This window comes from Vicia villosa, linkage group LG2 (genome assembly GCF_029867415.1).
Source record: "Vicia villosa cultivar HV-30 ecotype Madison, WI linkage group LG2, Vvil1.0, whole genome shotgun sequence".
In the NCBI taxonomy this organism is placed as follows: Eukaryota; Viridiplantae; Streptophyta; class Magnoliopsida; order Fabales; family Fabaceae; genus Vicia; species Vicia villosa.
This window is the reverse complement of record NC_081181.1, coordinates 85,577,389-85,591,298: the sequence shown is the minus strand read 5'-3', so window position 1 is coordinate 85,591,298 and position 13,910 is coordinate 85,577,389.

Genomic DNA, 13,910 nt, shown 5'->3' with positions numbered 1-13,910 from the left:
TGCTGGGGACATACAATCCTAAGAGGGTCAACCCTAGTTTAGTTTGTCTTATGTTTGAGTGTTTGCTTTTGTTTGTTTATACTTGTGTTTTTTATGCTTATGTTCTTTATATTTATTCTTATATTATTTATGTTTCTTTACTCCTGTTTTACCGCTTTTATTTCTGTATATACTCATTTGTGGATATGGGAATGATATTTGAGTGAAGCTCTCAACCCGAGCTTTGAAAAACAAGAGAAAAACATAAGTTAGGAGGTGGTTGTGTAGTGCTAGTCCCCAAGGTGAACACCTTGAATGGCTAATACGAGAACCCCACTTGGAGGAGACTTAGTTATGAAATTTGTCATAAGATGGTTCGCCCATCGCATGGCAGAAATCTGATTTCGTCGTTAACTCCAAGGACCTTTAGAACCCGTTCCATCTGTAAAGGTTATGTTATATCCAAAAACTATAGACCTAACCTTGTGAGGGGATTCTTGGGTAAAAGAACCTAGAACTGTCTTATTATAAGAAGCTTTCCTCAGTAAGTTCTGTTATCCATTTACATTTATCATTTTAATTCAGTCTATGTATAACATCGTGTTGCATTCCCTATCATATGACATTGCATCATTCCTGCATGTAAAAAAAAAATCATGCATCTGCATTCATACATTCAAATTGTCAACAAAAGACTCATTTCATCTGTCTTCACCCTCAAGTGGTCAATATACTGTCAAGTTGATTCCTCAACACATTGAACTGGAGGCATGAATCTGAAGACTATGGAAGAACTTCAACGAAGCCAAGATTTGCTAAGAGTGGAATTTATTCAGTTAAAGAGCCAGTATATCAGACAAGGCAACTCATCCTCGTCACTGATTAGTCACTAGGCCATGTTTCCTTACTGTTAGCAATTCCCTTGTTGGTACTGTGTGCTGCATTGAATGTTGTTTGTTTCAAAATGTTAATTTTAATGAAATGAGCATTGTATATTTGAATCAATCCATTTACATCCATTGTGTTTATCTTTATACTTTATCTTTCAAAAAAAACAAAAATATTTCCCTTGTTCACTTTCTTTATCAAACTTGTGTTTTATGCAAATATTGGAGGGAGGATGATGACAACGAAATACCCAAGTTGTTGAATTGTATGCTTTCAAATAGAACTTTGCTGATGATGTACAGGCATTGTTTCAATCCCCAAACACTGGAGAAATAAGGAAGTTAATCCCTTGTCAACCCCTCCGAGCCTTCGAAGTTGGAGTTTCTTTTTAAACGAAAAAACCCGCAATTTTAACCTGGGGCAGGGTAGTTCTCAGTTAATTTGTTTGTGCATTCAATTCAAGAGAATCATAAATTACACCTTCCAATAAGGGATTCGATCAAAGTGACCAAGATGGTTATCATTAATCATTACCAAGGCAGTCACTATCTTTCCAACAACAACAAAAATTCAAAAAAAAAAAAAAAAAAAGAGCCCGCTAAGTCAAAACCTACAAAGGAGACTTAGGAAAAACTGGGGCATCCCGCTGACTGTAATCCTCAAGAAGAAACAGTTCAGGCAAAAGTTAGGGATATAAAGCAAAAAAGAGAGGTCGATAAATTCCTTGAACAACCATAAAAGGTTGTGACTATCAAAAGGAAGAAGTGACTTCCATCTCAGAGATTCCCTTGGTCTTTAAACCATCATCATTATCATAGGTGCAATTCCAAAGTCTCTTGGAACCTGAATGCATAATTTAAATTAACTGAGTGTAGGATTGGAAGATCGTCACGAAGAATGGGGTGGGTATAAATATACTTTGAGCCTATATCCTTTGTTTCTGAAAACCGTGAACCAAGCCACGTTACAACCTTCAAAAGACCTAATTGAAGCAAGGTTTATTTTGAAAAGCATACTACAACAAGGTTGCGTTAACCTGACTCCTAAAGATTTTTGCAAATCATTTGTTTTTCCATACCTTTTCTTCTTTTTTCACTTTGAATGTTTAAACCATCGTGTTTTGACCTTTGATTCATTTGCTTTACATCAATAATTTCATTCCGATAAATGACTTTGATTTCAAAATATGCTTTGAGCATTGCATTAAAATTACCATTTTTGAATGAACATTTTATTTGCAAGCAAGTACTCATCTTTCAAGGAAGTTCAAACAGTCAAGAGACTTGATTAGTGATCCTATCAAGGGCATGTTACTTCAAGATACTATTATTCAAGACTTATACTGGGGCAAGTGTTGCCGACATTCATTTTAAGGACTGAAGCAATGATCAGATAACAATCAGTCAATCAGGGGCAGTTTTCTCCAGAGATCCCCAAGCAGTTTATCAGTCCTTCTCAAAAGGATCATCAGTGTGACAAGACCATGATTGGCAGTGTTCTTGTGTTGAGGAATCAGAGTTTCGATCTACCCTCACAAAAGAGTCTACCTCAATTGTCATAACCGATTGCATTACATTACATTCAAATCTCATGCATAGAACAATTCAATATCATGCATAGAAACAAAATTCATACTCATTTGCATTCTTTCAAGGTCTCGTTGTTATCAAACATCTTACCTTGAGATCTAAGTCCAACTCACTTGGCATTTACCAAAGCGACTTCGTCTCACATTCATCAGTACATTAGCTGATAATGTCAACTCTTTGTCATATTCATCAGTACATTAGCTGATGTCATTCACCACTTGTTGTTATCATTAGTACATTAACTGATAATATGCACTTTCGTTTCCCGTCATTAGTACATTAGCTGATGCAGGACTTTCATCAGTACATTAGCTGATATCAGATGTCTCCTATTTTCTCTCGTCAGTACATTAGCCGATGATTGATCATGGTTGTTTCCTCCTTATCAGTACACTAGCTGGTATAGGACTTCTCTTCGTCAGTACATTAACTGACGTGAGCCTCTTTCTTCTTTCCTTATCAGTACATTAACTGGTATAGGATTTCCTTTCGTCAGTACATTAGCTGATAACAATTCCCTCTTGTTTCCCTTATCAGTACATTAACTGATGCAGGTCGATTTGTCTCACATCTTCAATACATTAACTGATGATATAACTGTTTTTCCTTCTTTAGTACATTAACTAAAGTCGTGTATCCTTTTCATCTTTTATCAGTACATTAGTTGATAAGAGGTCTCATTTCCATCTTTAGTACATTAGCTAAAGTCGATGGTCTTCTTTGCCTTTACCAGTACATTAGCTGATATGGGTCGTTGTTTTCATCCAAAGCCAATAATTGGATGTCACAATCCACAATAAGGTGTTTTTCTCCGCCTAATGTCACTCTTAGACACTTCTACTGTATTTTTACCCAGAGTTTTATCTCTCTTTTCCAAGCCTCTCCATCATTAGTTTGTCTCTTGTGGCACTATATTCCCCACAGAATTCAGAGTGTCTCATATCATATTGCATTCAAAAAGTGCCCATTGCATTAATGTCATAAGCATTGTCGCGGCGATCTTAGGACAAAAATTGTGTACTTTGTATTTAAGTCTCTTCACATCTTCGATAGAAGAAACTTAAATAGGGGCATCTGTCGCACCCCAATTTTTGACCCGCATATTTCATTCATCATTGGCTTGTCCCATTTTATTTCATGTATATTCATCATTTAAACATCGCATCGTTGCATATTCTGAAAAAAACAGACTTTTGATAAAGTCGATAAAATTAGCCCGCATTTCCACATCTTTGCATATTTTTATTCGAGTTATTATTTTTCGAATTTTTATTTTAGATTCCATAGATTTTAGTTTTTTTTATCATCATCATTTTAAATAAAATATAAATTTGTTTAGATAATTGTAGATTAATTTTTGTTATTATTTTATTTTAGGTTTAGATTTTATTTAGGTTTTTTTTATTAATCAAAGAATTTATAGAAACAAAAAAAAGAAGATAGTTTAAATGTTTTAGGCCCAATTTACAAAAGCCCCATTTCATCTTTTATTTTATTAACTTAACTTTAGTATAAGTCAAACAAAAAACAGTACAAAAAAGTTTGTCTTCAAGTTCTCTCTCTCCCAAGTTTGCTGTCCAAACAGCTCCTATACCAGTCCAAAATTGTTGCAGAAAAGCATCCCACGCCTCTGCTTTGTCTTGCTACACCTGCACCATCAAACCTGCACCTTGCCTGCTCCAGCCTCCAATCTGTCCAAGAAACCTGCACAAAAGCATTTCATATCAGTCCAAATCTTGCACTAAATTGGCAACACAAGTCCTGCATACAAAAAAACATTAATCAGTATACCATAAGTGTTCAAAATCAAACTTTAATTTCCCCCCCAAAATGTATTCTGATTCATCTATATAACAGAGGGCGAAAAACGATTCATGGGGGGAGCCACGAAAAAACTCAGAAAAAAAACTCTACTTCATTATCTCTTCAGTTCATCTCATGATGAACACAAACCTTCCAGCAATCTTCAAAACCGAAAAACACCACCACCCTTTCTGAAACTAAACCAACCTGTGTATCCTCGCATCTGAAATAAACCATTCCACACCAATATCTTATCAGTAACTCTGTCCTAACTTCATACTCAGAACCTTATCTCAAATAGCTATTTCAAGTTCATCACAAACCTCACTGTAATCCCCCAATTACATCCAATCCACCGATTTCCTTCAAATCCGGCCTCTACCTTAACTAACCTGACAAACCGCAATAAAACCATCACACAAACCGAGTCACACTCACGCTCAGAAGTCAATACAACAAAAGCTCAGTAACAACATAAGCGAATCCAGAAGAGAAACGAACATACTCAAGGAGAAGAGGATTCGAACAGAGTAACGAGTACTTACTTTCATTAGCTTTTTATTTTATGCTTGCAACACCATATAATCTTCCTGTAATATTTGAATCTTAATGGTTTGGGGTTTAAATTTGGGGATGAATGGGTGTTAGGGTATTTGTTTGATTGCTTCACTTTACCTGTTTGTTGTGTTTGCGAAATCGATTTGAACTTGAGAGAGTGCATTGAGCTAAGAGATCGAGAGAATCAGAAAATGTTTCGTCGTTGTGTTGTTGTTGAGAGGTAGAGAGGAGACCCGTTTTTTGAGAGAGATGAGAGAGTTTCGTCGCGAGAGAGAAGGTGAGATCGATAAGATTGTTGCTGCTGTATCGTTTTTTTCCCAGAAAAACGCAGTAATGAGTGAGAGAATAACGAGAGGAAAAGAGGCGGATTCCCTTGTGTATCTTTAGGGTTTTTGTTTTTTTGTTTCTTTGTTGTCATTATTGGGCCTCAGTGTTTGGATTCTGATCCAATGTCCCATGCTACACCCCCTATTACCGCGTATACCTGTTTTTGGACCAACTAATTTTTATTGGGCCTCAGTCTGATGGGCTTTTCACTTCTACTTTCGAACCTCCTTTATTTATTGTTCTATTAAAATTGGTTTATTGTTATATGTTTCTACAAATTTTGTTTATGTTTTATTTTAATTTATGATTGAAAAATACAAAAAATATTTTACTATATTAGATTAGTTAAAATTTGTTTCTCATTTTTAAAAAACTAAAAAAATATGTTATAATTAGAATTTTATTTCCCCTTTTATTGTTAAAAAACACTAAAAATAAATTATATTAATCTCAATCCAAAAATCAATAAATCTTGGTCCAACGCCAAGTCGCTTCAAATAAACTTCTCGATCCAACGTCGAGTTTCTTTTCAAAAATCTTTTCTTTTAATTAAATCAAAGTGATTAAGTGACAAGGGGTGAACACCTCTTGAATACCTTCGATCCTTTGAATCAAACAATAAAAGGCTTTCTTAAATAAATCGAGAAATCAAGTGACAAGAAGTGCACACCTCTTGAATACCTTGATTTTCTTGAACCAAAACTCTTTAATTAATCAAAGTGATCCTGTGACAAGAAGTGCACACCTCTTGAATACCTTGATCCTTTGAATCAAAATACATCAATCAAACCAAGAGATTGAGTGACAAAGGGTGCACACCTCTTGAATACCTTGATCTTTTGAATCTAAAACACTTAATCAAACCAAAAGATCCTGTGACAAGGGGTGAACACCTCTTGAATACCTTGATCTTTTGAATTAAAATACATTAATCAAACCGAAAGATCTTGTGACAAGAAGTGCACACCTCTTGAATACCTTGATCTTTTGAAACAAATTAATTAACAAGGACAACAAGTGACAATGGGGCTCGCTCCTGTTCAATACCTTGGGTAAAGACGCGCTAGGTGAACACCTATGCTCAATCCTTTGCTAAATGTCCCTTTAAAACATAATCTCAATTTCATTCAACCTTTTTGCCTTAGGGCTTTTTTTAAAACTCTTTTCATAAACGAGACACTTATCCAATTTTCAATACGAACATACTTCCACATGTGAAGATCGAACATCTTCCACTCGAATGCGATGATGGCCAGAATCATGTCTTATCTTGATTTAGTCATTCATTCTTGTAGTGATATCATATCCATGTGCGCGTAGTATTTCCATTTGAAAGCGATCGAGTACCTCTCGCTAAAATCAACCAACAAACATTTCGTGGTTCTAGCCCGAACTACGATTGCTCTGACTTTCCCATTGCACTAGGGAATACGTAGGCACAAGATACAAACGTCTTGGCGAGCATAATAATAAAAATCTTTTCTTTTTCTTCATAATAATAAAAAACCTAAAAAACTCTTTCTTTTATCTTTCTTCGATTAATAAGCAAAAAGAACATAAACATTACGCTAACACTCAAACACAAAACTAACTAAACGGGTCCCATCGAGTACGATGGAGGTGAGGGGTGCTAATACCTTCCCCTTGCTTAACCGACTCCCGAACCCAAATTTGGTTACGAATGACCAACTATCCTTTTCTTTTCTCTTCGTGGGTTTTATCGATATTTTCCCTTTCCTTTTGGAATAAATAAAGTTCGGTGGCGACTCTGTTGATACTTCGAGCGCACGAAAACGCTCGAGTCACATTTTTACAGCTACACTTACACTTTAGAAAGATAACAGTGACATTTGACGATGGGTGATGTATTTTACAATGCTCCATCCATGAAAGTCTCCTTGACCACATATTACCAAAGAGAAGGGATTTGTTTTGTTGGTCGGGCTAATTGGATAAAACTCAACAAGGGCTCTTTATAAAGTTGAAAAAATCACGAGGCTCTTGCACGATTCAACTTCCTCAAAAACGAGTTTGATAAAATGTGATAGATGTGAGTATAGTAGGAAGGCAATAGTGTAGAGGCTAGTGCACCCATATAATTTGTCATCAGGACATATATCGTTTTTATAGTGGGCTCGACCATTTTCATGTACAAGAACGCCACAACACACCATCGGCATATCTCTGGGGGGATATCAACATTTGCCTTCTTCTATAAGGAGTTGAATGTTGAGACAAAAAGGCAAGACGGATAAGCTAACGACATATGTGTAACTTCTTTTAGTAACATTTCCATGTAATTATTTAATTAATTGTTGAAAATTAATAAGTATATTTGGTAATATGTATTACTCTCTCTGTTCCTTTTTAAGTGATGTTTTACAAGATTTTTTTATTCCTATTTAACTATCATTTTGATGTTTGAATGTTACAATTTGTCAATTATACCCTTACTTTTTTTAATAACTCCTATTCACATTTTCCATTAAATTCTCCTTTCTTAATGTACGTAATAACTTCACTTCACATTTTCCATAAAATTCTCCTTTTTTAGTATGTAACTCTCATTCCCATTCAAAGTATTGGTCGGTTAATGAAAATTAAATTCAAACGATAGCTTCCAATGTTACACAGAAAAAGATGTTAGCGTTAAATTTTGTCAAAGGAAAAAATTTATCAATTGAAGACTTAAAATTCTATAAAAATGATTAATAGCATTGTTTAAATTACCAAGTGCAAAACAAAAGAAGTCTGGTAGGAACAACAAAAGACTCCTTGGATGTTCAAAAAGAAGAAAAAGTGGAAGATTCATTGGAGCAAGAAGAAGGAGAAATAGTTGAAGACTCTTTTGACAAGATACAAGAACAAGATGGCAAAGAAGAAGTCAAGTATCATCAAGAGTTGTACTGGATTTTGATTTAAATGAAAAGGCAGATTATGAATTTGATTTGAACAAGTTTCCTGAAGAAGAAGAAGAAGAAGAAGAAGAAGAAGAAACAAAAGAATCCTACCACCATGTTGAGTTTCGACCTGTGATAAAAAAGATGATTAAAAAAATTCTTCCAAAATTTTACTCAAAAATCTTTATGGTCTAAATATGGACAGGGTCGGCCCAAACTGTTTAGAGGCTCAGTTCTATTTTAACAATGGGCTCATAGTAAAATAAAGTATAAAAAAATTTTAAAAAATTATTTAAATTGTAGCATAAGAACTAAAAATATTAAATAATTGTTTAGAAATATTTCGACAAATACACCTATAAATTTTCGGTATCTTTTCTATCAATAAAATTTCTCCATTTTTTATAACTATTGCTAAATCATTTTAGTATAAAATATAAAATATAAAATATTTCTTTAAAAAACACATAAAATTTTTATTAAGAGATGGTATACTAATAAATAAATCTATATTTTTAAAATAAAATAATAGAATTTCTTTTTGGCACATTTAATTTATATATATGGATAACGTTTTTGGCACATTTTATTAGGAGATGGATATTTTTAAAAAATATTTGATTGATGAATAAATCAAACCATAGCAAAAAAATTAAGAGGAAATCTCAGTCATTAAAACATGTAATTATTGTCAAATAAGAAATAATGACACATTATAATTCCACGTCAAAAATTAAAATAAGTACTTTAAATGTGACTTATGTAGTCCATGTGGGACCGGATGTAACAATACTAAACTAATTTAAATTTTATTTTAATTCCCACAATAAAATATTACAAGCCAGTTTTTCATTTTAACAAAACCGATGCCTTTTAATATATGGGACCCTGTGCAACAGCTCTTGTTGCACTTGCTTTGGGCCAGGACTGAATTCCTTGTTATTGCTAAAGTTTAGAAAGTGCACTTCTTATGTGCAAAGTATCTTATTGTTTTTCTTATTGAATTCCTTATTGCTAGAGTTTAGAACAGTATCAATAAGGAATAATCTTACGACATCTTCTTTATCGAAATTATTACTTTTATTACCACTGTTACCGCAGCTCTATTAATACTTTACCTTTTAGCCGGTTCATGGGTAACAAATAGAAAAACACCAATTTTACCCGAAAAAGTTTCATTTTTTCCTGAGCCAAATTGTGGTTGAGTTTGAGCAACTAAGAATATAACTTTGGCAATGAAATTTTTGCTCTTACATGTTCGATATGGCTCATCTTCATCTGGGAGCAAATAATACTTCTCGGGTCAATATGAATATTATTGTGTATGCTTTTAAACATTGGGTCATATGGTGTACCTTCAAGCATTGATAAACAAAATTACAACCTACATATTTTGTTTTCTTCTTTCAACAGTGGTTTTATGGCATTTGAATTACACCGTATAACCCAAAATTTCATAAGCCTAAGCACCAATGTTGGATTGGTTTTCAACACAAAATCTAAAGATCGAATGTTTGTTCTTTGACTGAAAGGAACTTTGCGAATTTGATTCTCATCAATTGAAACTCTCTTACGTCTACAATTTTTTGTCTTCCTATGAGAGACATCACGCGTTTCACTTTCTTTTGCTCTTTTCCAAATATGTTGAATAGTTTTTAGAGGAACCGAATTTGATGAAGCCATCTCATTTGTACCTCATTTACGTAATTTTCCATCAACGCTTTTTTGTAGTAGCTCATTGTTGTGAAAAACGATACCAATAACAAAGTATAATAGGGAATTAGGGAGGAGAAGAAGAACACAAGAATTGGTTATAACTGCTATTCTTTCACTTTCTCTTAAAACAAGATTACAAGTTTACAAGAATAACAAATAACCTCTCTCACCCTAAATTAGGATTTGCAGCTTAGCAATGATGAGAGACTAGTATGCTATTTATAATAAAACATAACATACTAACTAATGGGCTTTTTCAGCAAGGCCCATTACACAAGCCAACTTAGTAAACAAGCTAACTTAACAAATTAGGGTTTAAACACTAAAACCTAATTTAACATGCTAACAACCCTAGCATCTTCGACACAAGCATGTGAACAACCTTCGACTTCATGCTTAATCTTGTCGAACCAAGAAGCTACCCTTCGACAATACTAGAGTTCGATCCAATATCTCACAAATCTCCACCTTGGATCTAACTCTACAACATCAAGGGAACAAACTAGCTTTCTTCATGCAGCTTTATCAACTGCATACAGTGGAAAAACTTGCAACTCGGCAATGTCTTAGTGATCATATCAGCAGCATTGTCTTCAGTCGAAACCTTCAGCACTTGGACTTCTCCACGCTCGATTACTCCTCTGACGAAATGCAGCCTCACATCAATGTGCTTAGTTCGCTCATGATAGGCTGAATTCTTCGACAGGTGTATTGCACTTTGACTATCACATTTAACAGTGATACCTCGACCTTGAAGTTTCAGCTCATTCGCAAAACCTTCAAGCCACAATGCTTCTTTCACAGCTTCAGTTAAGGCAATATACTCCGCTTCAGTGGTTGATAGAGCAACAACCTTCTGAAGTGTTGCTTTCCAACTAATTGCAGTGCCAAACATAGTGAAAACATATCCAGAAATAGATTTTCTGGAATCCATACAACCTGCATAATCAGAGTCGACATATCCTTCTATTACTGCTTTACTATCTTCACCCAAGGCTCCACCATAAATTAGGACTCTATTCAGAGACCCATTTATGTACCTTAAAATCCACTTCAATGCTTGCCAGTGAGCCTTTCCAGGATTTGCCATGTACCTGCTTACAAGACTTACTGCGTATGCTATGTCGGGTCTAGTACAGACCATAGCATACATCAAAGAACCAACTATATTAGCATATGGAATGCTATTCATATAGGCTCTTTCGACATCAGTACTGGGACACTGATCAATACTCAGCTTGAATTGAGGGTTTGTTGGAGTCACAACTGGCTTCGAATTCGACATACCAAACTTTTCAAGAATCTTCCGTAGATATGCCTCTTGAGATAGACATAACTTCGACTTCTTTCTATCTCTTCGAATGTCAATTCCAAGAATCCTGGAAGCAGCTCCCAGATCCTTCATATCGAACTCCTTATTGAGTTCAGCCTTCACCCTCGTCACATCTTCAACATTGTTGCTTGCTATGAGAATATCATCCACATAAAGCAACAAAATAACATATGAATTACCAGGTCGAAATCTGAAGTAAACGCAGTGGTCGAACTGACTTCTAATGAAACTTATGCGTGCCATGAACTTGTCGAATCTCCTATTCCACTGTCGAGGAGATTGTTTCAGCCCATACAAAGATCTCTTTAACTTGCACACATAATCTTCCTTCCCCTTTTCGACATACCCTTCAGGTTGCCTCATCAGGATTGTTTCATCTAGATCACCATACAAGAACGCAGTCTTCACATCCATCTGTTCCAGTTCAAGATCGAACTGTGCCACCATGGCAAGCAACATTCGAATGGACCTATGCTTCACAACAGGAGAAAACACATCATTGAAGTCGACACCTTCTTTCTGAGTGAAACCCCTTGCAACTAACCTTGCCTTGTATCTTTTCGACGTCACTCCTTCAATTCCTTCCTTAACTTTGAAAATCCATTTACAGCTGACTAACCTTGCCCCAACAGGTTTCTTGATCAGTTCCCAAGTATGATTATCATGAAGAGATTTCATCTCATCATCCATGGCCTTCAGCCATTCAGTCTTATTTCGACTCCTCATAACTTCCTTATAGTCTCTAGGTTCTTCGTCTAGAACCTCACTTGCAGAGATTAAGGCATAAGCTATAAGATCTGCATATCCAAGTCTCTGAGGTGGCTTGATGACTCTTCTCGACCTATCTCTCGACAATAGGTAGTCATCGTCAGTTTCCTCAACTTCAGCATCTTCTGCTTCTTCTTCGACTTCATCTGGGATATGCAATTCAGCATCAACATGCTCCACCTCAACAGGAATCTCTACCTGTTCCAGCTCTTCGTCAGATGTTTCTGTACTTCGACCAACATCATTAGTTTTCTTAAAAGCCATTTCAGCTTCATTGAAAACTACATCTCGACTGGTGATACACCTCCTGTGACCTGGCTCTAGGCACCATAGCCTATAAGCTTTGACTCCTTCAGGGTATCCCATGAACATGCATTTCAGAGCTCTAGGTTCGACCTTGTCTTGCCTAATGTGAGCATAGGCTACGCAGCCAAATACTCTCAGTTTGTCGAGATCTGGTGGATGTCCCGACCAAACTTCTTCAGGTGTCTTCATATCTAACGCTGTCGAAGGACATCTGTTTATCAGATATGTTGCTGTCGAAACAGCCTCAGCCCAGAACACCTTCTTTAAACCGGCACTAGTCAACATGCATCTGACTCTCTCCAAAATAGTTCGATTAAACCTTTCAGCCAAACCATTTTGCTGTGGAGTACCTGCAGTAGTTCTATGCCTTGCAATACCAGAGGCAGCACAGAAACTGTCGAATGCCTCATTGCAAAATTCAAGGCCATTGTCGGTTCTCAACCTCTTGACCTTTCTGCCAGTCTGATTTTCAACCAGAGTCTTCCAACTTTTGAAATTCTCAAAAGTTTCATCCTTAGTCTTCTGGATGAATACCCATAATTTTCTGGAATAATCATCTACTATGGATAGAAAATACCTTGCTCCTGAATGTGATGGACACCTTGCAGGCCCCCAAAGATCAGCATGGATGTAATCAAGGGATCCATGTGTTCTTTGTTTGCCTTTGTTGAACTTCACTCTGCAAGATTTTCCAAGTACACAGGGTTCACAAAACTTCAGCTTTTCGACTTTGTCTCCACCAAGCAGATTTTGTTTCCCTAATTCGACCAGACCCCTTTCACTGACATGGCCCAATCTCATGTGCCAGATTTTTGTCTTCGACAAAGGTTTCGTGGATACAACATTTGTCGAACCACTTACAACTTCAGCCTCAAGGGTATACAAGCCTTGTTTCTTCACGCCTCTCAAGACTTCCTTCGACCCCTTCATGACTCTTAGGATACTTTTCTCTCCTTGGAAAACATATCCTTTCTTGTCGAATTCACCAAGAGAAAGCAGATTTCTCTTCAAATCAGGAACATACCTGACTTCAGTCAACAACCTTATTGACTCGTCATGGAGCTTGAATCTCACAGATCCAACACCTGCAATCTTACAAGCCTTGTTGTTTCCCAGCAATACTGATCCACCATCTTGATCACATAATTCCTCGAACAAGTCTTTGTTTGGAGTCATGTGCCAAGTGCAACCTGAATCCATAATCCACTCTCTTCTCGAGTCACTGCTTGAAACCACAAGAACATCAGATGATTCGAAATCATCTTGAACAATGGCTGCATTGCCATTATCCTTACCTCCATGATCTTTCAGGCGTTCAGGGCACACCTTTCTTGTGTGTCCCTCCTTCTTACAATGATAGCATCGAATGCCAGATGCTTCGCCATTGTAAGACTTCGACTGGCTTTTGCCCTTCTTGTCGAACTTACCATTCTTTCGCAAGAATTTTCCTTTAACGGCCAAACCTTCACCAACAGTCGAAGGTTTATGCTCCTTTCGTTCGTTCAGGTCCTTTGAATATAGGGCTGATTGAACTTCTTCAAAGGTCAGGGACTCCCTTCCATACAAGAGAGTTTCTTTGAAGTGAGCATGTGATCGAGGCAAAGCGCATAAAAGTAACAGCGCTTGATCTTCATCATCAATCTTTACATCGATATTTTCAAGATCAAGAATCAGCTTGTTGAACATATCCAACTGCTCAGCCAACACTTTGTCTTCAACCATCTTGAATGAATACAAAGCTTG